This window comes from Ammospiza nelsoni, chromosome 8, assembly GCF_027579445.1.
Source record: "Ammospiza nelsoni isolate bAmmNel1 chromosome 8, bAmmNel1.pri, whole genome shotgun sequence".
NCBI classification, from domain to species: domain Eukaryota; kingdom Metazoa; phylum Chordata; class Aves; order Passeriformes; family Passerellidae; genus Ammospiza; species Ammospiza nelsoni.
In genome coordinates, this window is record NC_080640.1 from 500,664 (window position 1) to 525,518 (window position 24,855).

Consider the following 24,855-nt stretch of genomic DNA (forward strand, 5'->3'; position numbering starts at 1 on the left):
CGGGGCTTTTCCACCTTAAAGAGTCAGTGGCACCCTCGGGGCAAGAGCAGCTGAGAGCCATAAGGACATGTGACATTATCTTTTCCTTCTGTAAAAGCAGGACACGTGAAATTTGGCAAGGGTTGGATGCATCAAGTCCCCTTATATGCCAGCTGCCTTCCCTGGGTAAGTCACAGATGTTTTGTAAATGAAAAACCTACCCTCCATGCCCAGGTTGGCAAAGACCTGCTTGGTCTCTTTGCCCAAGGAACAAGCAGCAGAACAAGAGGGAACCCCTGAAGTTTAAAACCACCAGGCAGGTTTAAGTTGGATATTAGGGAAAATTGCTGTCTGGAGAGGCCAAGCACAGGCTGCCCGGGGAAGCAGTGGAGTCACCATTCCTGGGGGGATTTAAAAGCCCCGTGGATGTGGTACCTGGGGACATGGTTTGGTGGTGGCACTGGCAGTGCTGGTTGGAACAGTTGGACTCAATGATCTCAGAGAGTTTTTTCAGATTGAATGACTTCGCTGTACCTCATTGACCCTTCTGGGGCACATGGTCTTGTCATGTAGGGGCTGGTGGCTCCTTGAAAGAGGGGTTTGTGGCATTGAGTCCTGATGTGAAAGACAATCGATTAATGCTGAGGCAGACTGTTCTCTTCCAGTCCAGTTTCATTTTGAAAGTAGAAATTACACCAGTTTAGGCCTTTTTATGCTGTGATTTGACAGCTGTTAGAGCCCAATAAAAGCATTACCAAGTAATTTCCCTTTTGCTTCCCTTTGATTTTAGCACTCTTGTGCCTAGTGCTGCTACATTATATTATGAGGCAGCAATATCTGTGGTGTAAGCCACAGAATTTAAATTCTGCAGACTACTGGGGAGCACGGATTCTATTTTATTCTAGAGGAGCTCACGTATGTGAGCAGCAGAGATGATGGCACTGCATATGATGAGCCCTTTGGACTTCATCTCAGCATTTTGGTGTCTGATGCATTCGGGGCAGCTCTGGGGCAGCCGCCGTCCCTGCGGGGGCAGGGAGAGGTGGGCAGCGCCGGGCTCTGGCACCGCGGGCCGGCGGGCTCGCTGCGGCTCTGCTCTGCCCGTGCGGCTCTGCTCTGCCTCTCCTGTATCTGCTCTGCCCCTTCTGCCCCTGCTCTGCCCCTTCTGTGTCTGCTCTGCCCCTCCTGTCCCTGCTCTGCCTCTCCTGTATCTGCTCTGCCCCTTCTGCCCCTGCTCTGCCCCTTCTGTGTCTGCTCTGCCCCTCCTGTCCCTGCTCTGCCCCTCCTGTGTCTGCTCTGCCCCTGTCCCTGCTCTGCCCCTCCTGTGTCTGCTCTGCCCCTCCTGTGTCTGCTCTGCCCCTGTCCCTGCTCTGCCCCTCCTGTGTCTGCTCTGCCCCTCCTGTTCCTGCTCTGCCCCTTCTGTCCCTGCTCTGCCCCTCCTGTCCCTGCTCTGCCTCTCCTGTGTCTGCTCTGCCCCTCCTGTGTCTGCTCTGCCCCTCCTGTCCCTGCTCTGCCTCTCCTGTGTCTGCTCTGCCTCTCCTGTGTCTGCTCTGCCCCTCCTGTGTCTGCTCTGCCCCTCCTGTGTCTGCTTTGTGCCCCTCCTGTCCCTGCTCTGCCCCTCCTGTGTCTGCTCTGCCCCTCCTGTGTCTGCTCTGCCCCTCCTGTCCCTGCTCTGCCTCTCCTGTGTCTGCTCTGCCCCTCCTGTGTCTGCTCTTCCCCTCCTGTCCCTGCTCTGCCCCTCCTGTCCCTGCTCTGCCCCTCCTGTGTCTGCTTTGTGCCCCTCCTGTCCCTGCTCTGCATCCCGCCCGAGGCACTGCATCCCGCCCGGGACAGCGCACCCTCCCGGCTCGCCCTGGGCGCTCGGCGCCGCCCGCACAGCGGAGCCTCCTTCCCCTGCCCCTGTGCCCACCGGGCCAGGTTTGCCCCCTGCCCCGGAACAGGAGCTGTCCCTTGCCCAAGGCTCCCTTGGTGCCACAAACTCTGTCCAAGCCCTCCTCTGCAGAGGATCCCGTGCTGCACTGCTCATCCTCAGAGCACCCTGGCCAACAGTCCAATTGTGATTTTAAAGTCAAAATGTTTAATTACCCTAATTACACTGAGGTTTTAAAATAATGTTTATCCCAAATACTTCTGTCCTCACTTCACACATCCTTAGAAGTCTCAAATTTATCTTTGCCAATAGCTGCAATATTTAATGAAACAGCCTCTCAATTGTAAACAGAATATGAACAGAATGTGAGGGGACAATATAATCAGCAGACCTCAAAGCCCCCTGTAGCCAAACTGAGCCTGAGCTGTGCCAGAGCCCCCATCCCCATCCCCAGCTCCTGCCCTTCTCCAGCCAGCCAGGAGCAGCAGATAAATATGTTCTTAACCTTTGCAAGGAAGTGGGAGCTCTGGGGCTGGTATTTGCACTTCAAAGCCGGAGCCAATGCCATCCTCAGCGGACAGAATAGAGGAGCAGTGTGACACTTTGGCACATAAATACTTTTGAAATCATGCAATATGAAATGAAATTATTGTTAACATTCTGTGAGCTTGCGCAAAGCTGATATTATTATTCTCAGCGATGTTATTAAAGCTCAGACAGCATGTGTCACCCAAAGCTAACAAAGTCCTGCTCCAAATACTTCAGGAGAGTGAGACAGATTTCGGCCGACTGCAGAGAGCAAGTGGAGCCCCAGCCAAGGTCACGGGACATGCCAACAGTCCCGTCACCAAGGGATGGAAGAGCTTCACCAGGCACCCCTCCTGGGAAAGGGGCCACCCTGCCTTTCTTCCAGGGCTGACAGGTTGGCTTTCAGTGCAGGACCAATCTCCTGAGGAACCCAAAAAAGGAGACTGACAGTTGACATTAAAATCTAATGAAGTTAGAAAAGCAAGGGGACAGACAGTTTAACAAGGAGCCATTTCTGGTGGTTACTAGATAAGATTTTAAAAAATTGTTTCATCCTGACTTGACCTAAATGGAGTGGAAAATTACCATGACTACATTTATCTGAAATCATAAAGTGTGTTCTGATTAGAGCATGATAAAAAGGATGGTATAAATTGATCCAAAGATAAAGAAAGGGCAGGGGAAATGAGATTAAGAAAAGAAGCAGACGCTAAAAAGGCAGGATAATACAGCAAGTCTCTGAAGCTCTATTAAAAATAGCTGTAGGAACTGGAACATAAATAGTTTGGTGCTTCACTTTCTGTGGGTTGGGCTGCAGCCCAGCCCTGTACTGGGGAGCCCGAGTTATCACCTCGTTAATCCCGAGCCCTTCAGCCAAACGAGAGGCAGCTCTAAACGCAGCAGCTGCCGTGCCCGGGGACTGAGCCTGGGCTGGAGAGCACTGTCTGTCCGTCCGTCTGCTGGAGTGCTGTCCATCTGTCTGGAGCAATGTCCATCTGTCCATTCAGAGCGGTGTCCACCTGGGCGGGCCTGGGGTCCCTCCTGGCTGCGCTCATCTCTGCAGGACCTCCTGCCTCCTCTCCTCAGTGAAACCTGTGGCTGGCTGGTTAATATGCTTCAGTCCCTATCAAATTACACGGAAATTGGTCAAAAGACTAGAAAACTAGTGTAGTGGGTCTGGAAAACAAACCAAGCCAGGAAGAGCCTTTGGCTGAACTTTCCTTCCTAGAGAGACAGCACTTGCCTCTGGCAGAAACCTTCATGGTCATGGGAGCAAATTTACCTCTGATAAAAGCTGTGTTTCAATTTCCTAGGAACAAGCTATAAAATGTGAAATAAACAAATATTGGTTTCCCCCCTGCCTGGCTGCGTAACTGGCTGTCTGGGGGCTGCCACTGCCACGGCACAGAGCAGGGAGGAAAGCACCAGCCACAAGGGCAGCGCTGGAGCACAGCCTGCACTGGAGGGGCTCTGTGGGCTGGTGGGATGGGGCACAGCCTGGCCTCCCCTGGCTGAGTGCCCCCAGAGAGCCCCGACCCACCCTCCCCAGCAGCACCCGGCTCCTGCCGTGAGCAGCAGTGTGAGCTGACACCAGCAGTGTGCTCCACGGGCCAGCTGCTCCTCCACCCCCAGGTGCCCACCCAGCCGAGGAGAGAGGCCCTGAGACTGGCAGGAAGCTGTCCTGAGATAATCTCTCCCAAAATCCATCCTTGACGGTCCAGAAATGCTGCTAGTGCTGCTGCTGCTGCTACTCGATACCTGTGACTTAGGAATGGATGAAGGGCTGACACCACCTTCCTTTTTAGCTGTTTTTTATCTTCTGCCTAATGACTGGAATGTCCAGCCTCTCTCTCTGCAGAAAATGAAAGCTGTTTATTTACCTAATCCCCAATGAATCTGATCTCAATCTCCTTTTTCTGAATGCAGCGCTGAAATCCCCAGCATCCTGTGCTCCCAGCAAAGAGCTCCCTCCTGGACCTTCCCTGGATAGCCAAGCATGGCTGGCTCATTTAGATGAGGCTCAGCAAAAAGCCTGTTTGGAAAACTGCTTCTCTTTGCATTTGGTGTAAACTTCCTTTTCCACTCTCTGTTTACGTTAGCATGGACATATGTAAGTCTTCCACCAGATCTCCTTCAAGGAGAAAGCCAAGGCAGAGAGTGAGAGGAAGCCCCATTCCCCCCAGGCACTCGGATGGTGTCAGCAGAGAGGCTGCTGCTGTCCCCTCCGTGGCCCTGTGAGGTGGCCCAGCACCACAGGCAGACACTTTCCTACAGGACTCCAGGAGCAGCTCGGGGTTTTCTTCCTGTGTGAGAAACATCCTGGTATCCATGTCTGTCCTTGCTGTCCTTGACAGTGCCACAAGCCCATGGCAACATTAAAGTACTCTCACTGGTGAGCTTTCTGCAGGGTAATTGACCAGTCACAGACAATTTAATATCCCTAGATTTGTTTTAATTAATGTCCAGCTACTCAGCTGTTCCAAAGGGTGTCTGTGCTCTCCCCTCTCCAGCTGTGAATATTCCATCCTTGAAAACAGGACTGACACAGCTGATGAGGAGGGATGGTGAGGGGGTCAGAGGCCAGTGCCAAAGCTGACACCACAGCCCCGTGCTGCCATCAGCTTCTTCCTGCCTTGTTCTCCTCCAGCAGGAAGGTTTGGGAATGATGTTTTGAGCGCTGGGTGATGTCTCTGGGGACTATCAGCCCTCTGCTTCCAAAGCCTCGCAGGATCCTCTTTATTTGCTGGATTTAGGAGGATGCAGGATGAGGGCTCACTTGGTCCTTACACAGGTGCCAACTAAACAAGGCAGATATTTTGTGGTGCTATGGGAGCAAATTTGTCTTTGCTGATTAGCAGCAGAAAGAAACCTGGGAAGATGGCAATAAAGCTGAGTCTGTGTCCGAAGTTCAATGTGATGAAAAAGAGCTCTGTGCCATGCCTGGGAGGTGATCCCAGGCAGGCAGAGGATGCCCAGCTCCCAGCAGCTTGGCAAAGGAATCAGCCCTTGCTGGGGAAACTCACTCCCTTGGGAACTAGTGGATCCAAGACCAATAGAGATGGCAAAAACAACATCCAGCTATTCTGCGGTCTCATCTGTGCTGAAGTCTATTTTCATTCATGTGAGTCTGCCATTGCTGCCATGGTGACCAACTTAGAAATTAATTATATAAGGACGTTAACAACATATTTAAATAGGAACATTCAACCCACGGTTCTGGCAAAAAGATCCACGTATTCCTAGGTTGTGCCCTCCCACCTTCCCCTGGGTCCTCTGATACACCATTACCTCTCCGCTGATGTTAACAAATATAACCAGTCTTCTGCACTTCTAATTCTTTTTTAAAACTCTGAATTATATAAATTAGATATTCTTTGAACAATTCTGTCCAAACCCGTGTTGCTGTGAGCACCAACACTACCACATGTAGTACATGAGGTGTGGGGTTTGAAATCCTGGCTTCAGACAAAGGAAGCCCCAGAGAGGTGCCCTCAGAGCACGGGCTTGCTGAGACACACACTGGGCTCTTGCCTTTGTTTCTTTGGGTTTTCCACAGGAGACAGGTCACAAAATGTACCACCAGAGCCAAAAGCTCATCCATGGCTGGGGCGGGGAAGAGAACCTTACAGAGAGTGCCTTGCTCCTCAGCCAAGTGGTCAGCCCCCTTTCCCAGAGGGAGGCAGCAGTTCAGCCTTGCTCATTCTCCTCTTGTGACTGTTCTCTGAGCAATGAGGCTTTTCAGTGCCTGAGGAGACCCCTCCACACCTGCTGTGACCATGCTCTGCTGCTTTCCCTGGTGTGCCCTTCCCCTGCACGCTTTCACCTGTACCTGATGGTGCCCGCTGTGCCCCTCCGTCACACACAGCCTTTGATGTCGGTGCTGTCATGGAGGTAATTCTTGTGCTCTTTTCTGCAACTATTTACCATTGACTCATGTTGTTTCTTTTTCCTGTGTGTTTTTAAATGCATGAACATATATCTACCCTAACCACATTCCTTTCTGTTCAGCTTTGTGTTCTCTCAGGGGATGGGGACAAGCAAGAGGGGAGTGACCTGCACCCAAGTGTCAGGGAATCTGGCTTTTCAGGGCATCCAGTGAAGTGAATGCAAACCAAACTGTGCTGCAGGGAAGTGTGCCTGTTGGCAGGGATTTGTGAGGTAAGGACTCACCCCTGGGATGCAGCCTGAGCTTTCCCACTGTACGAGCTCATTTGTTTTGGCACTCTCAGGGCTGGTTTACATGCCTCTGCATCCAGCCACTGCTCAGCTGCTGGAGTCTTTTCCTTCAAAGAGCTACTGGGAAAGAGGCCTAAAAAAACTTTGCAGAGATGCCTGCATTAATTCTGCTGGAAGAGACACTAAACAGAGTGGAGTGACAGATGCCTTTCCCCAGAGAAGTGCTGGTGATTGGTGGAGCCATGGCTGGTGTCTGGGTGCTGTGGCTCTGTCAGAGACAGCCGGCCTTCCCACCATGTGTTGCTCAGGAACTCATTTCAGAGTAACCACACAGTTCAGGGACTGATTTTCAGAGTAACCAGCCTGTGCAAACAGGAAATAACAAAAGAAACAAACAAAAAATGATATCAAGCAGACTGAATATGCTTACAGAAAGAAGGTGACTTCTCCATAGATGGAATTTGCTGGATCAGCTGGGAAGGTGCCTGCTGAATTTCACACACAGACAGCACTTTCCAAGAGATGTGCTAAAACTGCTGGAAGGTAGCAAATTCTCACAGATGTTTATTCTCAAGTACCTGTGTAAAGGTTTCATCTGCTCTCCCAGCATGGCCTTCCTGGGAGAGGAACATAGTGAAGGGAGGGAAACTAAAGGGGAGGGAAGATCAGTGCATCTTTCAGGTGGATGTCATCCCAGGTGCTGCTCTGAACTTACAAGAGGAAATGATTCACCTCCTAAATCACTAATGTGTCTCGATTATGAAATCTCCTTTAATGATCAGGTGGTTCACAGAAGAGCAAGGCCTAGTCCTGACTCATCAGACAGGGTTTTACATTTCCTGGTGTGCCTGAAGCTATAGGAAGAGAGGCCTGATGTAGGTGAGAGGAGAAAGCATCAATCTTGTCCCTTTGGAGCAGAGATCCTGTGAGGATGGGGAGCACAGGGTGACCTGTAAGGGCTGAATGTTAGCTTCTTTTCAGCTTTTTGGTGAGAAACAGTTGGGTTCTGAAGATAGCAAGTGCTTGATGGACAGAAAGACTAGGGTTCAGCAAGCCAAGTCCATTGTGTCTCTGATTTGGTGGCTTTAGGGAACATATAAAACAGGAAGAGGGTAAAATGAATGTACAAAAGATGAGCACAGAGCAGCATCAAAGAAATATGAACCATTGCCCTGAAAAAGTAAAAGCCTGAAATGCAACTCAGCTCAAAGCTGGTTCTTGGACTTCCTGGGGGAGGTGGATATTCCAAATCCACTGTGACCTGAGGAGGAGGAGTATCCCCACTGGTGTGTCGTGCTGGAGCCCTGTTGGGTGGGTGCCACTGGCAGGGCAGGGGCAGCCCCTGAGCTCCACGGTGGTGGCAGATGGCAGAATATTTCCCATCTGCTTTCCCAATGGTGAAACCTTGGGCCAGCACAGGAGGGGGGCTGCTCTTGGCATCCTGAGCCATGGTCCCACACCGGGGGCCAGCAGTGTGAACAGCTCTTCATCCCTGGGAAAACATCGTCCCTCTGTGGAGGGAGCTGAACAGCTCGCACGGCCTCTGGTGAGACAGAGCAGGGGCGCTGGGGGCAGGTCGTGACAGTGATACCAGACAGCTGCTGAGCTCTACATCTAAAACAGGGCTCAGGGCAAATCCGTGCTCCTTCAGAGCCCAACAGCACGCTGGCAGCTGCAGGGTGAGCCCCGGCATTGCCCATGGCACCTGAGCAGGGGTGGCACCGTGCCCCCCTGCCTCTGTGGTGTCCCTGGCCAGGCTTCTTGCCCTCAGCTGGGGCCTAAAAATGGATCTCAAGTGTTTCATTTGCAAACCTTTAACAAAAATCACGCTGACATGCAAATAGGAGAATGGCAAAACAATACGTGACAGCCAGCTTGCTTCTCTTCTTTGGAAAACTCAGATGTTTTCTTGTCACAAAGCTGCTCATTCTTCCTCTTAACATAAACATCGTAATGGGAATAAAATGGCTGTCTTTCATAAAATGCTGTGTGTTGGTGGTTAAGCAAAATTAACATTTTGTAAAGCAAATGAAGGAAAAAGGCTGGTCTCTGACAAATTTTGTGAGCAAAGAAATGGTTGTTTTATGTTCTGAACAAATTAATTTCACTTTTCTTGGATGGTGACCCAGATGCAAAGCTGTGTCCTGGGGCACTCAGGAGGGAAATGGTTAATAAAGTGCCCCACCCCATGTGTGAGCCCAGAGGGAAGGGATGTTTTAGTCATGCTCAAACCTTGTGCCTTCGCTCAGCTCCACAGAAGGCACAAAAACATCCATGCTTCTCTGTACAGCTACTTCTGAGCAGCCTGGGCTGTGGAAGGTGTCCCTGCCCATGGCAGCAGGTGGAATGAGTTAACGGCCCTTCAAGCCCAAATTCTGAGAATGTGTGATTTATAGAAATCATTAATCCCAAATAAACTACAGTAATTGTGTATTATCACATCAACAGTCTGACTTTAGTGGGACTGTCAAAATGGTCAAAATTTGTCAGCATCAATTTTGGCTTCAGAGTAACATTTATATTAATGGTGTCCAAGAAACAGAATGGAATGCTGTTTGGTAAAAGAGGAGACAAAATTAATTTGGAATTATTGTCCTCTCTTCCTGGAGATTTTCTCTTTTAAATTGGAAAAGTGCCTATACTGTAGGCCTCGAGCAGCAGTAAGGAATCTCCTGTTGAGATAAATGGGAATTATGTTTTTGGCATCTGTTCCAGAGTTGCTCAATGAATTCCATTGCATTTTACAGCAAAGACTGTTCTTCAGCACAAGCCCTTCCTGTTCCAGACCTTGGAGTTGGGAATGTGCAGATTAAGGCATTATTTTGACTACAATCTAAAGACCTTGTGGAAAAGTTGAAAAAAATCCCAAGGTGCTGCCAGTGGTTTTTCTGGGGACAAGATTAATATTTGCTGAATTTGCCGTATCCTTTTAACTGCTGCTTCCCTCCTTCTTTCAGTAAATAAATCTGCCTACTAGTTAAACAAACTGACTCTGATAGAAACCAAACACAAGAAACGCATTAACAATAATCTGCTGTTCTTAAAATAGACCAGCAATAGTGAAGGGAGCCCTTGGGTTCCACTCACAGCTGGGCACTGCCTGCCCAAATGTGGGCTGTGCCAAACCCCAAGGGCTGCAGAGGCTCCTGTGTGCTCCTGGAGGTGTCCTGACAGCCACGTCACCTGCCATGCTGCGGTGACAGGGGAGGGCAGTGCCACCTCCTGCACCGTGGGACAGGGGAAGGACAGGGTCACCTCCTGCACTGCTGTGACAGTGCCACCTCCTGCATGGTGTGACAGGGGAAGGACAGTGCCACCTCCTGCATGGTGTGACAGGGGAAGGACAGTGCCACCTCCTGCACTGCGGTGACAAGGGAGGGCAGTGCCACCTCCTGCACCGTGGGACAGGGGAAGGACAGGTTCACCTCCTGCACTGTGGGACAGGGGAAGGCAGTGCCACCTCCTGCACTGCGGTGACAGTGCCACCTCCTGCATGGTGTGACAGAGGAAGGACAGTGCCACCTCCTGCACTGCTGTGACAAGGGAGGGCAGTGCCACCTCCTGCACGGCTCACACCAACCCAACAGCATGAGCAGCAGGAGAGGACCGTGGTGGGCTGGAGCAGACACTGATCTCAGTCAGCCCCAGCGTTCCTTCCCTGTCCCATGAGCTGTGTGACGTGGAGAGCAGACAGGAAGCAGCTGGCACTGCCACCTGGTCACTGACGGCTGGCATGGGATTAATCAGAGAATCACAGATGGGTTTGGGATGGAAGGGACTTTGAACCTCATCTCATTCCAACCTGCTGTCATGGGCACAGACAGCTTCCACTAGACCAGGCTGCTCCAAGCCCTGTCCAACCTATCCTTGAATGCTGCTCTGGTGAATGTGCCACCACAGTGTCTATTATTAAGAAAAATGAAAGCTTATTTTAAAAAGTACAGATTATTTGTTACTTGGAAACAAGCAGGAAAGTCTGGCATGCAGGTTTTGAAATGGGCATCTGCTCAGCAGAGATGATCTTCTTCTGTGTGACATAAGGTGGGGGCACTTGGGGTGGCTTTGTTGTGTGCAGAGGAGGATGTGCCAGCCAGGGCCTTGCTGCTGCCTGCAGAGCAATATGGCATCAGCCAGACATCCTTTCTAATGCTCCATTCCCTACAGGCAGGAGTAGTAAATTCTGGGAAGCCTTTGGGGCCCCTCCTGCCCTCCCTGCGCTGGGAGCTGGTGTTTGGGGCTGTCTGAGCACCATGCCACCCAGCCTGTCCCCACCTTCCCAAACATACTGTTGGCTCCATCAGGATTGCAATAACGTGTTTTGCCCTGATTTTTACTGCCTGCTTGGGCTTGTTCTGGAACACCCAGAGGACACTTCCTTGACCTCACTGCATGCTGTGGCTGCTGTCAAGGTGCTCCTTCCATCACCCTCCTGTCTGGGATGCAGGGAGCTCCTGGGAATCTCAGCAGTCTCCCTTCAACTGTTTGGGCTGAATGGTCCATTAATATTCCGTGATGTGTAGAGAAAGGGCTGAAGCTCACAAGGACCCGGGGATGCCTCATCCCACTCCTTTCCCAGTATTTAGGTTGGAGTCGGGCTCTCCCCACGCTGGCAGGAGCTCATTTCTCAGTGGAAGGGCAGCCCCTGGCCCAGGGGGCACGGGGACCCGGGGCCCAGAGCGGTTCTGGCCTTTTTTGGAAGAGCCGGGCCGGGCCGGGCCGGGCGGGCGCCGCGGCCTCGGCGGCTGAGGGCCGGCTCCCGCGGGCCGCATTCCGTGCTAATTTTAACCCGCTCCCTCGGGAAGGGCCTGCGGAGCTACGGCTTGATTTATTGCTCTTCTCCTTCTGAAAACTTTGTTCAAGTGTCTCGGGGCAGAGGTAAAACCAGACTGGGATTCTCAGTCTGGATCCCGACAGAAGTTTGTCTGCATCACCAGGTTCTGTCGGGTTTGTTCAGCATCAGCAGATTTCCCTTGAGGCGTCTGCGGAGCAGCGCTGCCATGGGCTGTGTGGGGAGCGTGAGGGGGCCATGGCTGCTGCCACCCTGCAGATGGCATTGCCCAGCCTTGGCCGGGCACTCCAGGGCTGGATTGTCACCGGGGTGTCACTGGGATGTCACTGGAGTGTCACTTCAGTGTCACTAGGGTGTCACTGGGCTGTCACTGCTCCGTGCTCCCCGGACCCTCCCTCCCAGCCCATGTCCCCTCTGCCCAGAGCAAACCCCAGGCCCCTGCAGCAGAGGAGCGTGCTCCCCCCGCCCTGGGGCAGGAGGGGACATGCCCAGTGTCCAGCAGGGCTGGCCTTGCCCAGGGTGGCCGCTGGCATGGCAGGTAAGGGCAGGGCAGCAGGGCTCCAAGGCTCAGCCCAAGGGTGGACGATAACCACAAACCACAGGTGGTGAACTGGGTTGCTGAGGCTGAAGAGCCAACCCCAGGAGACGGAGCCAGCCTGGAGCACTCCAACAGATGTCAGAAAGGGACAGGGGACAGGCTGCCCCCTGCAGCAAAGGGAACAAACCCTGTGTGCTTCACCTGGCACAGGAAAGGTTGGGTTTAGGCACAGGGAACTCAGGGATAAGTTCAGCTGATGGCAGAACCAACTTTCTAGGGACTCTGCTGTGTCCGTATTGTTGGGCATTCCCAGGTGCACATTCAACTAGCACATGCCAGGTAAAACCCTCAGAGCTGGTCCTGGCCTGGGAGGGAAGCACAGTCTCCCAGGCAGTGCCCAACCCTGCAGCAGCAGCTGGAGCCCCCGAGAGTGCCCAGTGCCAGGCAGAGTTATCCCAGCACTGGCAGAGATGGGCAGGGATTCCTGAAAAAGCTCCCCTGCCTCACTGGCTATCGTAGCACTTCCTCAGTACCTCGGTGTAAAATGAGTGGGTACCAATCTCAGTCTGCACCAGCAACCAAACCAACATGAAATCCACAAGCTGGGTATTTCAGTAGAAAACATTCCAAAGGGAAATACTGAATGTTTTCTTCTAGCCAATTTCACTTGCTTGTTTCCTATTTGGATTTTGTGTGTGCATGCACTCACATTCATTGCCAAAATGAGGCTGTGTCCCTGGAGAACGGACAGCAAAGTGCTGGTCATGCTTTTTATTTTCTTTTTTTCTTATTAATGCAGAGGAAAAGATGTTCTGTGCTTCTGCTTGGCTGCCCAGCTGGTGGCCTGTGCCAGGGGAAGGTGCCTGGGGCTCTGTGGCATTTGGGGCCAGCCCAGTACTGTGCCCACAGCAACAACCACCCAAACCCCAAAGGCTGTACCTTGGAAAGAAACAGCTCTGGCCTCGTTACTCTTACAGAAGTGATGCTTTCTCTAAGGTGTTTTGTACTTAAGACTGAAGAATTAAGCAATGCCTACAGTTTAAGGAGATTTTGTTTGTTTGTTTGAGATTTTCCTGTCCAGCTGCCAAGAGTTTCTGGCTCAGCCTTCAAACAAATTAACTCTGCCATGACCAACCAATTTAAATAAACACTGGTTGAAATCTGAGGCTTGAAACAGTGGGGAAAGTGGGCCTGGAGATGCTCCAGAGTTGTTAGCTGGGCGGTGGGGCCCCGAGCCCTGCCTGGAGCACAGCCCTTGCCACGTGCCCTGCGTGAGGAGGGATGAGGACAGCAGCTGGAGCAGGGAGTGCCACGGGGCCAGCACGGCCCCAGCAGCCACTGCTGCCATTTCCTCCCAGGTGGCTTCTCTCAGCTCACCTGGGCTTGTTCCCAGCCCACATAATGACCCCTGCTCTGTGGAATTGCAAGCTATAATTAAAGTGTAGAAGCTGAAAAATAGAAATTATTAGAAAAGGAAAATCCTAATTAGCCTTCGCTGTTATTGGGAATATTGCTGCTGATTACTCTGGAGCTTGAATTCTGAGATACACAATGAGGAGATTGAGGAGGGGTCTAAAACGTGGCATGATGGCAGCGCCAGGCCCTGGCCGAAGCCCTGCTGCAGCCTCCCAGGACACCCACACGACAGCAGTTTCCTGCCCCTCCCTCCCTTTGTGCCTCTCCCTCTTTTCCCACATCAAACTCGAGTGCTGCTCACTCTGCTGACACTGTCCAGAGCTCTCACACTGCCTGACACACAGAGTCAGTTCCCATCACCTTTTGTGGTTTGTGTTGGTTTTTTTTCATTTTTCACCAGGGCTGTCTGTGGGAACACCTTTACTGCAGCTCCTGTTCCCCATTCCTTCTGTTAGGCTGTGTGGTCATGGTTAATATCCAACCCCAGTGAGTTTATGAGCCCTGTGGCCTCCCAGGAAACTCTCCATGCAGGAAACAAGATCCTGTCACCATTCCGTGAAAAATGTTTTTTAATTCTTAAAGCACCCTCGAATCCAGCTCAGGTTTGGGCACTTTTTCAGCCATATTTAATGCTTTTTAGAAGTAATTTCAGTTTTCTTAAGGCATTTCTGTTATCATGAAAGCTTTACAAGGAATAAGGTCTGTGAAAAGGCTGGCTGAGATATCTCTAGGGCTGCACCCCTGGCAGACAGAAAACCCTGACAGCCCCTGGTCACTGGAGCCCAGCACAGCCCTGAGCAGCCTCTCACCAGCAGCTACCCCCAAACCACACCATACGTCTCCTTACATAATATGCTTTTATCTCATGGTCTGAATCTCCTTAAAACATCAAAAAACAAGCTGTATTTGGGTAACAACAGGAGATGAGGAAAATGGGCTTAGGGAGACAAGAAGTTTAACCCGATGGTGTTCACATCAGCCCATTAAACTGCTCTTGCAGTTCTCAGTAGCATTAGCCTCTGGGACTATAAACTGGAATTCCTAATATTTTCTGTTTTGCTACAGCCCTAATGCTTTAATCCACCTTGTTTTCTCTTTCAGATACTTCTCTCCCAATCTCATTGTTGTCTGATTAGAAGTAATTGAAAATAATCAAACACTCAGGGAAGAAGGAAAAAGGACATCCTAGAGGAGGCATTTTAAGAAGATGAGATTACGTTTGAAAAAATATTTCACATGTTTTACGGAAGTAACAGTCCCATGAGTTACAGCAGCTGAGAATGGATTTACTTTTCTCAGGATAAATTGATGCTGTTTCTCCCCAGCATGCGTCATCATTTCCTGTTATATTGAAGATGGAACAAGGCAACTGAGAAAATTAATGTACTATATATCCATATCTTCACTTTTAGGACTTAGAGATTGCTGTCAATATAGCTAACTTAGGGCCAGCACTTTAAAAAGGCATTAAAAAAATTAATAGTGAAAATACCTTTTCCTTTGCTAGTGTTGTTGGTCAGTTGAACTCCCTCCAAGGCACACCTGAGGATGAGCAGCAGTGGCTGCTTGGCTGTGGGGCGCAGAGAGCACGGTGACAGCCAGGGATGGGGCAGACCCAGGGGGGGACAGTGCTGGCTGTTGGGCTGCACCAGCTGCTTTGGATCCCTAGTTTAGAGCTTCGTTCACCCACCAGCCCCACAAACACCCAGCCATGCTGAATAAACTCTGGAAAGGACTTCTCCACCCTCCCAGCCAGCCTGCAGCACGAGCAGGAGGGGGACCAGGACCCTCAAGCTGTGTCTGAGTTAAATGCATTGTGCCATCACTGCAGGCATCACCTGCCAGGGTTTCTTTGTGCCTTCTCCGTGCTTTCCTCTCTCCCTGCACTATTTCCTTTATTTCAGGTGGAGGATTCTTAGTTTGGGAATGCGTGATGTGAGTCAAACTTGGCACCCTGTTGTCTGGAGCACAGCAGCTGGTGCAGGGTGCCAGTGCTCAGTGTGGGGTGCCAATGCAGGGTGCCAGTGTTGGGTGTGTGGTGCCAGTTCCAAGTGCCAGTGCAGGGTGCCAGGTGCAGGGCCATGCCCTGGCAGTGCCAGGAGAGCTGCAGGAATGCCCCAGCCATGGGGCAGTCCCAGCACACCCAGGGCTCTCGGGGGGGTGGAGCTGCCCCTCCACTGCTGCTCCTGCTGAAACTCTGACCTTGAGACTGGTGCATTATTTATGTGTGATGCCCTTTGCTGTTCCAGCACCAGGTCCTCCAGAACGTGGCAGTTGGACACCCCGTGTATCACCCAGCACTTATGTTCTCCTCTCCAGGTAGAAAAATCAATCAGAGGTTTTCACTGTGCAGTAAATGTCAATTGTGCAAACATTACAAACCCAGAAACATCTGTAACTATGGAAACTTCAGAGGAATACTCATTTCAAGAATAAATTATGGCAAGAAGCTTTTTAGGGCTGTTTTTAAAGAATAAACATAAATTAAAACAAGTGAATTTCATAGGCACAAGTTAATTTTACTTTTTAACCTTTAGTGCTATAACTTTTCAAGACATGTTTATCAATATTGATGTAGAGAAAAATGTTATTTTATTGATGTTAGTATCCTAAGAATTGGCATTACTATTTGTATTGCTTCAAAATGTTCTGCTAAGACAATCTCCACTGTGTTTCAAGGGGGAGAACACTTTTCAGATGACTAATGGCCCACCCTTAGAGTTTATGGTGTTATTTATGCTTTTTGCTACATTTTACAGTTGCAAAAAAAAAAAAAAAATAATCAAGTGTTTGAAAGGAAAACAGTCACAACTTTCTTGGAGTGGCTGGGACATTGCAGGATATGAGCACAAGGCCTGGGCCCAGCCACAGATTTGGGAAGAAATGTTGTAGCTGCTCTTTGCCCTCTGCACTTGCTCCCTGCTCACAGGCAGGGTGAGGGGTCAGGACTGAGCCAAGGTGGGACTGAGTGATCCCCCTCTCTTCTCCTCTTTACGATTTGCACACCCCTAATGCATGGAAGGTAAATCCTTGGAGATAAAATTTGCTGTTACATTCAAAAAAAGAAAAGCCTAGTCACGGAAGGTTTACTGTGACAGCTGGCCTGCTGTGACTGGCAATGTCTGGCCCATTCCTTGTTTGTAGCACATGAACCCCTCACGGTTTGTCCCAGCTGTCGTGGCTGTGTGTGCCCGGAGCAGCGCTGGGACAGCATCCCAGTGTGGATCACCCTGGCAGGCTGCAGCAGGTACTGCCCAAACCCGCTCCTGGCAGCTCAGCAGCGTCTGCTCTTCATCTGGGAGCGTCCTTGGAGACAAAACCTGCGTGCAGTTTCCCCTCTGTCGATGCGAGTGTGTGCTGGGGAGGGCAAAGGGTTGTGCTGTGTTGGCAAAGACATCGCTCAGCATCCTCTCAGCAGCTCTGGCCACTAACGTGACAGGACTCCCAACTCCTTCGCTGCTGAAGGGTGGAGCCAGACCTGCCATCGGTTCAGGGGGATTTGCTGTGGAGCCAGACCTGCCATCGGTTCAGGGGGATTTGCTGTGGAGCCAGACCTGCCATCGGTTCAGGGGGATTCACCAAGTCCCCATCGGGAGGAAGCAGCACAAAAAGAGGCTCAAAGATACAGCGACCGCTGGGGTTTTGGGGACAGGGCAGGGAGGGGCAGGGCAGTGGTCAGAGGGGAGGGCAGGGGAGGTGGGCAGGGAAGGTGGGCAGGGGAAGTGGGCAGTCTCGGTGGGCAGCCCCAGCGGGCAGCCCCGGCTGGCACAGGGCACGGAGCCGGGACCAGCACGGGCCCTGCAGACAGCGGGCACAGCACGGCTTTCCCCGGCTGTGTCTGTGTTCCTGAACCTCCTCTTCCTCCTACAGAGGTCTTCGGAAATCGGGGCGGAACAATGAAGGGAGCGAGCGCAGAGCAGGCTGCGGCCGTCAGGGCTCAGGCTCCCTCTGCCTGCGGAAACAGAACGGAGCCGGGTGCAAGGCTCATCCCGGTCCTGGTGGGAACGCTCATCCCCATCCTGTGGAAGGCTCATCCCCATCTTGGTGGGAATGCTCATCCTGATCCTGGTGCAAGGCTCATCCCGGCCTCGCAGCCCTGCCCTCTGCTCTGCCCGCTGCTGCGGGACGGGACCCTGCAGACCCCGCCCTGAGTGTCCCTAGAGAGCGTTCCAGGGGTGACCTCCCGAAATCAAAGCACCATGGGCTGCCCGAGCCTCGGCGAGGATCACAACAACATTATCCTCAGTGTCCCCAGCTTTGGGGAAGAGAAAGACTTGGGGCATATTACACAAGCAGCAAACTTGTCAACAATGGCCCAAAAACGATTGTGTTATGGTCAGCAGGCAGTGGCACCTCACTGCCACTCTTCTACAGTTTTTTGTGTTTTTTTTTTTTTTTTTTTTTTTGTTTTGTTTTGGGAGGTTGGTGGTTTTTTGTTTGCTTTGGTTTGATTTGTTTCATTTGTTTGTTTTGCCTTTTTTTCCTTTAACACCAACTGTCTCTTCCAACTGGGAACTGCAGCTGACATCAACTGTAGGCTTTGGATGCAGAACCCCTGAAAGCTGTTTGAAATCCAGGTGCACACAGTCGAACACAGCACCTCCTCTCTCCCACTGACCCTTTCAGGACCTCAATAAACTCACAGGAAATTGTTTCCTTCCACAGCCACCTCTGCCTCCTCACCACATCACCAGCCAGGGTCTGACAAAGCCCCTTCCTCTGGCCGGGGGCAGAGCCCCACGCAGCGGTGAGAGCTGCCTCCTCGAGGGTTACGTAAAGGGATTACAGCCCCACACACGCTGCTCAGGGGATCAATGTAATACCCTGCAGATTAGACACACCAGTGGGACAGTTCAGCATTAAGCCTGCTTTTAGTTCCCTCTCGCTGTGTCCTGCGGTTCTGGCCAGGCAGGTACCAGTCCCACTGGCCTCAGCTCCCTCAGACAGGCACCTCCTTTGGGGCTGAGGGACAGAGCAAACTTTCCAGGTCTTTTCTAAATCTAGGTCTTCCACAGTGGCTGCCATGTACCACGCCCCCAAATGAAAGCTAGGAAGGCACTTTTCAGAACAAAAGGGATATTTCCACTGTAAATTGCACTACCCATACAGTTGTAAAATACAAAATCTAATTTTAAAGTGTCTTATTAGAATCAGAAAAATTACAGCTGTCTGTTTACAGAATGCCTCCAAGCAAGGCCCATTCCATGGGAAGCTGGGCAGCTTCAGGAAATCAATGCTCCTGGCCTGGCTGCTTGCTGCCAGCATCCTCCTGCCTGGAGCACAGCCCTATCCCAACGCTGCACTGAGATGTCCGGGTGTGAGAGCAGGCAGAGCACCAGTCCCATCTTCACAGGGTGATGCTGACCCCCAGCCTTGGGGCCTTGGGCATACGGAGCAGTGCTGGGCTGGGAGCCCCTGGAGCCTCCAGACACTGCAGGGGTCTCCTGTTCCTCTGTTCCTGCTGTTCTCCCACAGAGGAGCCTCTGCCAGGGGCTCCTGCCGCTCCAAGGCTGCAGCTCTTCCATCCCATTTCAGCCCAGCTGCCCTTTACTCTTTCACTGTGATCCCATCAGCCACCTAACTCTGGGAGAGCTGGAGTAAAACATCAGCCAGGGTTTCTTTTGGCTTCCCCCTTGGCCAGTCAAACTGGTCATGGATCCAAGCACCCAGGCTTACACCCACAGGAGGGCTTGGCCTTGGCTCCCCCCAGAGTGCAGTGCAGAGGAAATAATGCTCATTCCTCAGTGCTGAGTTAATCCACGCTGTCAGCTGCTGCTTTTGCAGCATTTAAATGTTAGAGATCATGTTACAGAATAGCTGCTTATCAGAAAGGTCTCTGGCAGCATTCGTGGCTGAAGCTGCTCCCACAGCACCTGCAGCCAGAGACTGCATGGCCCACCAGCTCCTTCTGCTGAGAAAAGGCTGATTTTAAACAGGGTCACTGAGTAGACTAACGGGGCACATAGCTGACATCTGCAGGCTGCTCCCCAGTGACACAACCTGCTTCACCTCCTCACGTGGCTCCTTTTGCACACACGTTACCTGAGAAGGTTACAGCAGCCACAGTGCCAGTGCTGGTAAAACCACACCGAACTCACAGGATCCAGTGCATCTGTCAGCACCTCCAAACTGCACTACTCCACATCTAATGCCCATTTCAGCTGACTTCCAAGCCTACTTCCCTAAACACAAATGAACAAAGAGGTACTGGAAAGGGGAACTGAAGGATCTGATGGACCAGCTGCAGAGCTGGAGGAGGAGCCCAAGGCTAACAGATCCCAAACCAGTGTCCAAAGGAGGGCAACAGAGCTGACCAGGGTCTGGAGCACAAGTCTGATGAGGAGCAGGTGAGGGAACAGGGCTTGGAACTAGGTGGTCTTTAAGGTCCTTTCCAACCCAAACCATTCTGGAATTCCACAGAACCCTTGAATGAAATGGATTGAAGACAATGAATCCCCTGGGACCCCTTGCTGTGCCTTCAGGTGCTTCACTCCACACAGGGTGAGCTGTGGCAGCTGATCTGATCTGCTCTGCTGCCTGGAAATGCCTCTGAGAAAATGCAGTTCCACCTTGTTTGAAGTGCACTGTGATGGCTTTAAAATGAAGGAGCCTTAAAAAAACCCTGGAATGCTGCTCCAGTGGTGTTTTAAAACATTATAAACTTCTGAAGAGAAGACTTGGCAGAGGGGAGGTTAAAAAGGGAATATTTTTTTGGCACTTACACTGCGGCCAATTTAAATTAGGTAACTGAATATCTATAAATTGTCTAATTAGGTCAACTTTCACTGCAGCCTCGGCCTGAAATGCCCCAGCAATAAGCTTTCTTCAGAGAATGTCTTTTACACCCCTTGATCCCACATAGTACTTCAAAATGATAATGATCCACTTAATCCTCATAACTGACTCGATGTTTTCCAGAAAACACTGACTTCAAACAAATACATTTCTCAGGAATGCATGTCTCTACATATGGAAGGATTTGTCCTGAAAACCATAAAATCTCCGTAACAGAGCTCTGCAGTACGGCTGCATAGTGGTGTAAATGGTGGCTTCAAAAGGGCAGTCATGTTTGCTTTTCATAAAGCACTGAAATGACAGAATTAACTAAGAAAAAAGCAATTTTGTTAAAATAAACCTGCCCTCTCGTTAATGAGAAATGAGGACTGATGTGGTCACAGGCCCATGTGGCCAGAGCTCGTGGAGTGCTGGGACCAGGCTCAGGCACAGGGTGTCCTGTGCAGGGCCAGGGGCTGGACTCAGTGATCCCGGGGGGCCCCTTCCAGCTCAGGATGTTCTCTGATTCCTCTGACCCCCGGCAGCAGCTCCTGCTCACTCTGTCCCATCACACCTGCAGTGTCCTCTCCTCTGCCCGATGTTGCTGAGACCCTCTGAACATCTCTGAGCACCTCTGAGAACCTTTGAGCTCCTCTGAGGACATCTGAGCACCACTGAGCTCCTCTGAACACCACTGAGCACCTCTGAGCACCTCTGAGCACCTCTGAGCCCTCCTGAGCTCCACTGAGAGCCTCTGAGAGCCTCTGAGCTCCTCTCCCTCCTGCCACCCATCTGTCCCAAGCCTCCTCAGCTCATTGCCCCATGTGCCTCTCTGACTTTGGGTGGGTGGTGGTCCCTGCTGAAATCCATTCTCTGGAGGACATTTCTGCACAGCAGTATTACCTCTCCTGTGCAGCCTGGAATTATGCCACCATCACCACCCTCTCCCTGTGTCTGGACTCCTGCTCCCCTCCCCTCTCAGTGTGGTTTCTAAGTGGCAATTAGAATTTTAATTAGGAATTTAAAGCACCAGCATCACGCTGGCACCCAGGCCAGGTGCCTGGGCTGCCTGAGCCTTGCTGCTGTCACAGGCAGCCCTGCAGGGACAGAGCCTTGGGGCAGAGAGCAGCAGTGCCAGTGCTGGAGCCTGGCGAGACAGGCCCTGTGCCCAGGGAGCAGACACATCCCTGGGCAGCTCTCACGAGGGAAGCCCTCCATTTGGCACTGGCATGCCACTGGGCTGTAGGAAATCATGGAATTGCTTATGTTGAAAAAGCCCTCTCAGACCATCCAGTCCAGCCACGTCCCAGCATTGCTGAGGAAGGACCCAGTAACCCTTCAGAGGCCACATCCACATGGCTTTTATGATTACTAGGAAGAGAAACTGGGAAAAAAGGACAAACAGGCGGCCAAAAACCTCACACTGAAATGCTGAATTTTCTCTCTGATTCGGCCATGGGATCTGTCCCTCCTCTTGCAGCTCCCAGCAAATACAAACCCTTTGCCTTTGTTTATCTGCTCAGAAACAGATCGTCACTCCCTAAATTAGGGCAACTCTGCAATGATTCCTTAATTGGTTTTATTTTTTTCCTGCCTTTCCAAATAGAATTATCAGGCAGTGCTGGCTCACCTTACAGAGGATTTTGGTTTTGGGAAGGGCAGCGGTCACATCTGACACACCTGGGGCTGCCCCAGGCCTGGGAGCACTGGGGGAACCTGGAGCCCCTGGGAACACCCCAAGATGAGACGCTGTGCCCCACATCAGCTGGTGCTGCCCCAACACTGTGCCCTGAGCCCAGCCGTGCCCAGCCGTGCCCCAAATCCACCCTGCTCTGTGCCCTGAGCCCAGCCTTGCCCAGCCTTGCCCCAGAGCCTCCCTGCTCTGTGCCCTGAGCCCAGCCTTGCCCAGCTGTGCCCCAAATCCACCCTGCTCTGTGCCCTGAGCCCAGCCGTGCCCAGCCATGCCCCAGAGCCACCCTGCTCTGTGCCCTGAGCCCAGCCTTGCCCAGCTGTGCCCCAAATCCACCCTGCTCTGTGCCCTGAGCCCAGCCTTGCCCAGCCATGCCCCAGAGCCACCCTGCTCTGTGCCCTGAGCCCAGCCTTGCCCAGCTGTGCCCCAAATCCACCCTGCTCTGTGCCCTGAGCCCAGCCTTGCCCAGCCATGCCCCAGAGCCTCCCTGCTCTGTGCCCTGAGCCCAGCCTTGCCCAGCTGTGCCCCAGAGCCACCCAGCTCCTCCTGCACAGCCTGTCTGTACTGCCCATTCCACCCACAGCATCCACGCATCCACACCTTATTGTCCCTCCTTCCCCACGTGCAGGACACCTCGATTGGGCACATTAATGCCCCTGTGCCTGCCCTGAAGCCCCAGAAGTGGTTTGGTGGAGGGTCTCCTCAGCCACAGCTCGGGCAGGCTCCTGAAGCACCACTTACAAAGCCAAATGTGCCTTTGGGGGATGTGACAAGACAGCATCCAAGCGATTTTGGGGACCTCAGGTCACACTGGCTGTGGTGGGGACTTGGGGACACACCGAGGGCTGCAGCAGGATGTGCCACTGCTCACAATGCAGCCCAGCAGCTGACCAGGAAAAACGTGTGCAGCACTTGTTCCCAACACCACAAACCTTATATTGACCAGAAGAGCTCAGAAATTGTGTACTCAAGCCTGGGGGAGAGGCTGCTCCCCATCGGTTACGCTGGGCTGGGCAGAAACAGCTCCACTCACATTACCCCAGCCGAGAATCAGCGTCTGGAATTTGCCTCCTGGAATCCCAGGTTACCTTCACCCTCAATCTCAGCTCCCTGACATCTTGGTTATTAGATAGATCATTTTTATGGATTATGTCATGCAAGGGCAACATTTTAATGAATAGTGGAATTAAATGTTTGCCAGAATTTTTTATATAAATGATCAATTACTGCTGGGTGCATTCATCACATTTATTAGCTCCTTCTAGAAACATTTCTCATCACTTGCAAATCGAAATGAGGTTGAAGTTGAATTTTATTTCTTCTTCAATTGCTTGTAGTAAATACAGTTCTTGCACATAAAGCAGTGGGGTTTTCATGTAATTCTTTTTATGACGCAGGATAAAATTCTTATTAAAATGCATATTCATTTGAGCCTTTTTCTGCTGGAGTACCAGCCCTGTGTTCCCACAGATTTTAGAAAACCATTATTAAGGAGAAAACATGGAAAGAAAATTCTAAATGTTCGCCATTTGGAGCTGCATCTCAAAGCAGAGGCCTTTTCCAAGGTGCTATTTCTGTGCTTAACAAGAGAGTTATTGCCTCTCCCATTGCCCCTTCCCAGCACATGCTCCTGCGGCTCCTCCTCCACCCCAGCTCTGCACCCTCGGGAGCAGCCAGCAGCCTGAGTGACCATGTGTGGCCAGCAGCCTGAGTGACCATGCATGGCCAGCAGCCTGAGTGACCACGTGTGTCCAGCAGCCTGAGTGACCATGCGTGGCCAGCAGCCTGAGTGACCACGTGTGTCCAGCAGCCTCAGTGACCACGTGTGTCCAGCAGTCTGAGTGACCACGTGTGTCCAGCAGCCTCAGTGACCATGCATGGCCAGCAGCCTGAGTGATCATGTGTGTCCAGCAGCCTGAGTGACCACGTGTGTCCAGCAGCCTGAGTGACCATGCATGGCCAGCAGCCTGAGTGACCACGTGTGGCCAGCACCCTCAGTGACCATGTATGGCCAGCACCCTCAGTGACCATGTGTGTCCAGCAGCCTGAGTGACCACACGTGTCCAGCAGCCTGAGTGACCATGCATGGCCAGCAGCCTGAGTGACCACGTGTGGCCAGCAGCCTCAGTGACCACGTGTGTCCAGCAGCCTGAGTGACCATGTGTGGCCAGCAGCCCGAGTGACCACACGTGGCCAGCACCCTCAGTGACCATGCATGGCCAGTACCCTCAGTGACCATGCATGGCCAGCAGCCTGAGTGACCACACGGGCTCTCCGTCCCTGCTCCATCAGGAAGCGGCTCCGTGCTGGCTCAGGGAATGTTCTTTGTGGGGTCTCATTTCACAGGAGCCCCTTTTACAGCTGCCCCAGCCTCTCTGCGTGCTCGGGGGCTGAAGGAATGGGGTTAATTAGTCCATGTTGATAAATCACGGTGGGCTCCGAGCGCTGTGTGTATGAGTGCACACATAAATAATACCCAGACGCCACACCCCAGCTGGGGAAGCAGCTCTGTTCCTCCTGACCCAGCTGGTTATTCCCTGGCTTGGTGAGCCCATTGTCCCAGCTGCATTCCCAGCTCTTTCAGCACATGGTGCACTGGAACTGCAGTGCAGTGCAGTGGCCCTGAGGTGTGTGTGCTCCACAGGCTTGTGAGCATTCCCCATTTCTGCCATCATTCTGCCCCAGGAACTGGGGCTGGATGGGATCACATTTCACAGAGAGATTTAGATTCACATCTGCTTTACCATGTGCTACTGATAAATGTCTGCATGTGATAATGTAGGTGAGAAATAACATGATAACGGATGGAGAGATCAGATCTAACAGGAGCTGGAGGTGGTTTTTCTCAGACAGATCAGTTTCTCAAATCAGATCCTTCTCTCCACTGGACGGGGTGGGGAAGGCATTAAAGGAAAAGTCAACCCAACAGCATGACAAATTATGTTCTAAAATAGAGGGAAGTGCACACTGATTATATCAAACGTAGCTTAAAAGCACAGAGCTCTATCCCAAAATTGTTTTCTGATGTGCAAGCAGTTGCTAGGCCAGCCACACAAGGAAGGGGCCGCTGTGCTGGGTGGGGTCGGGGCTGTCCA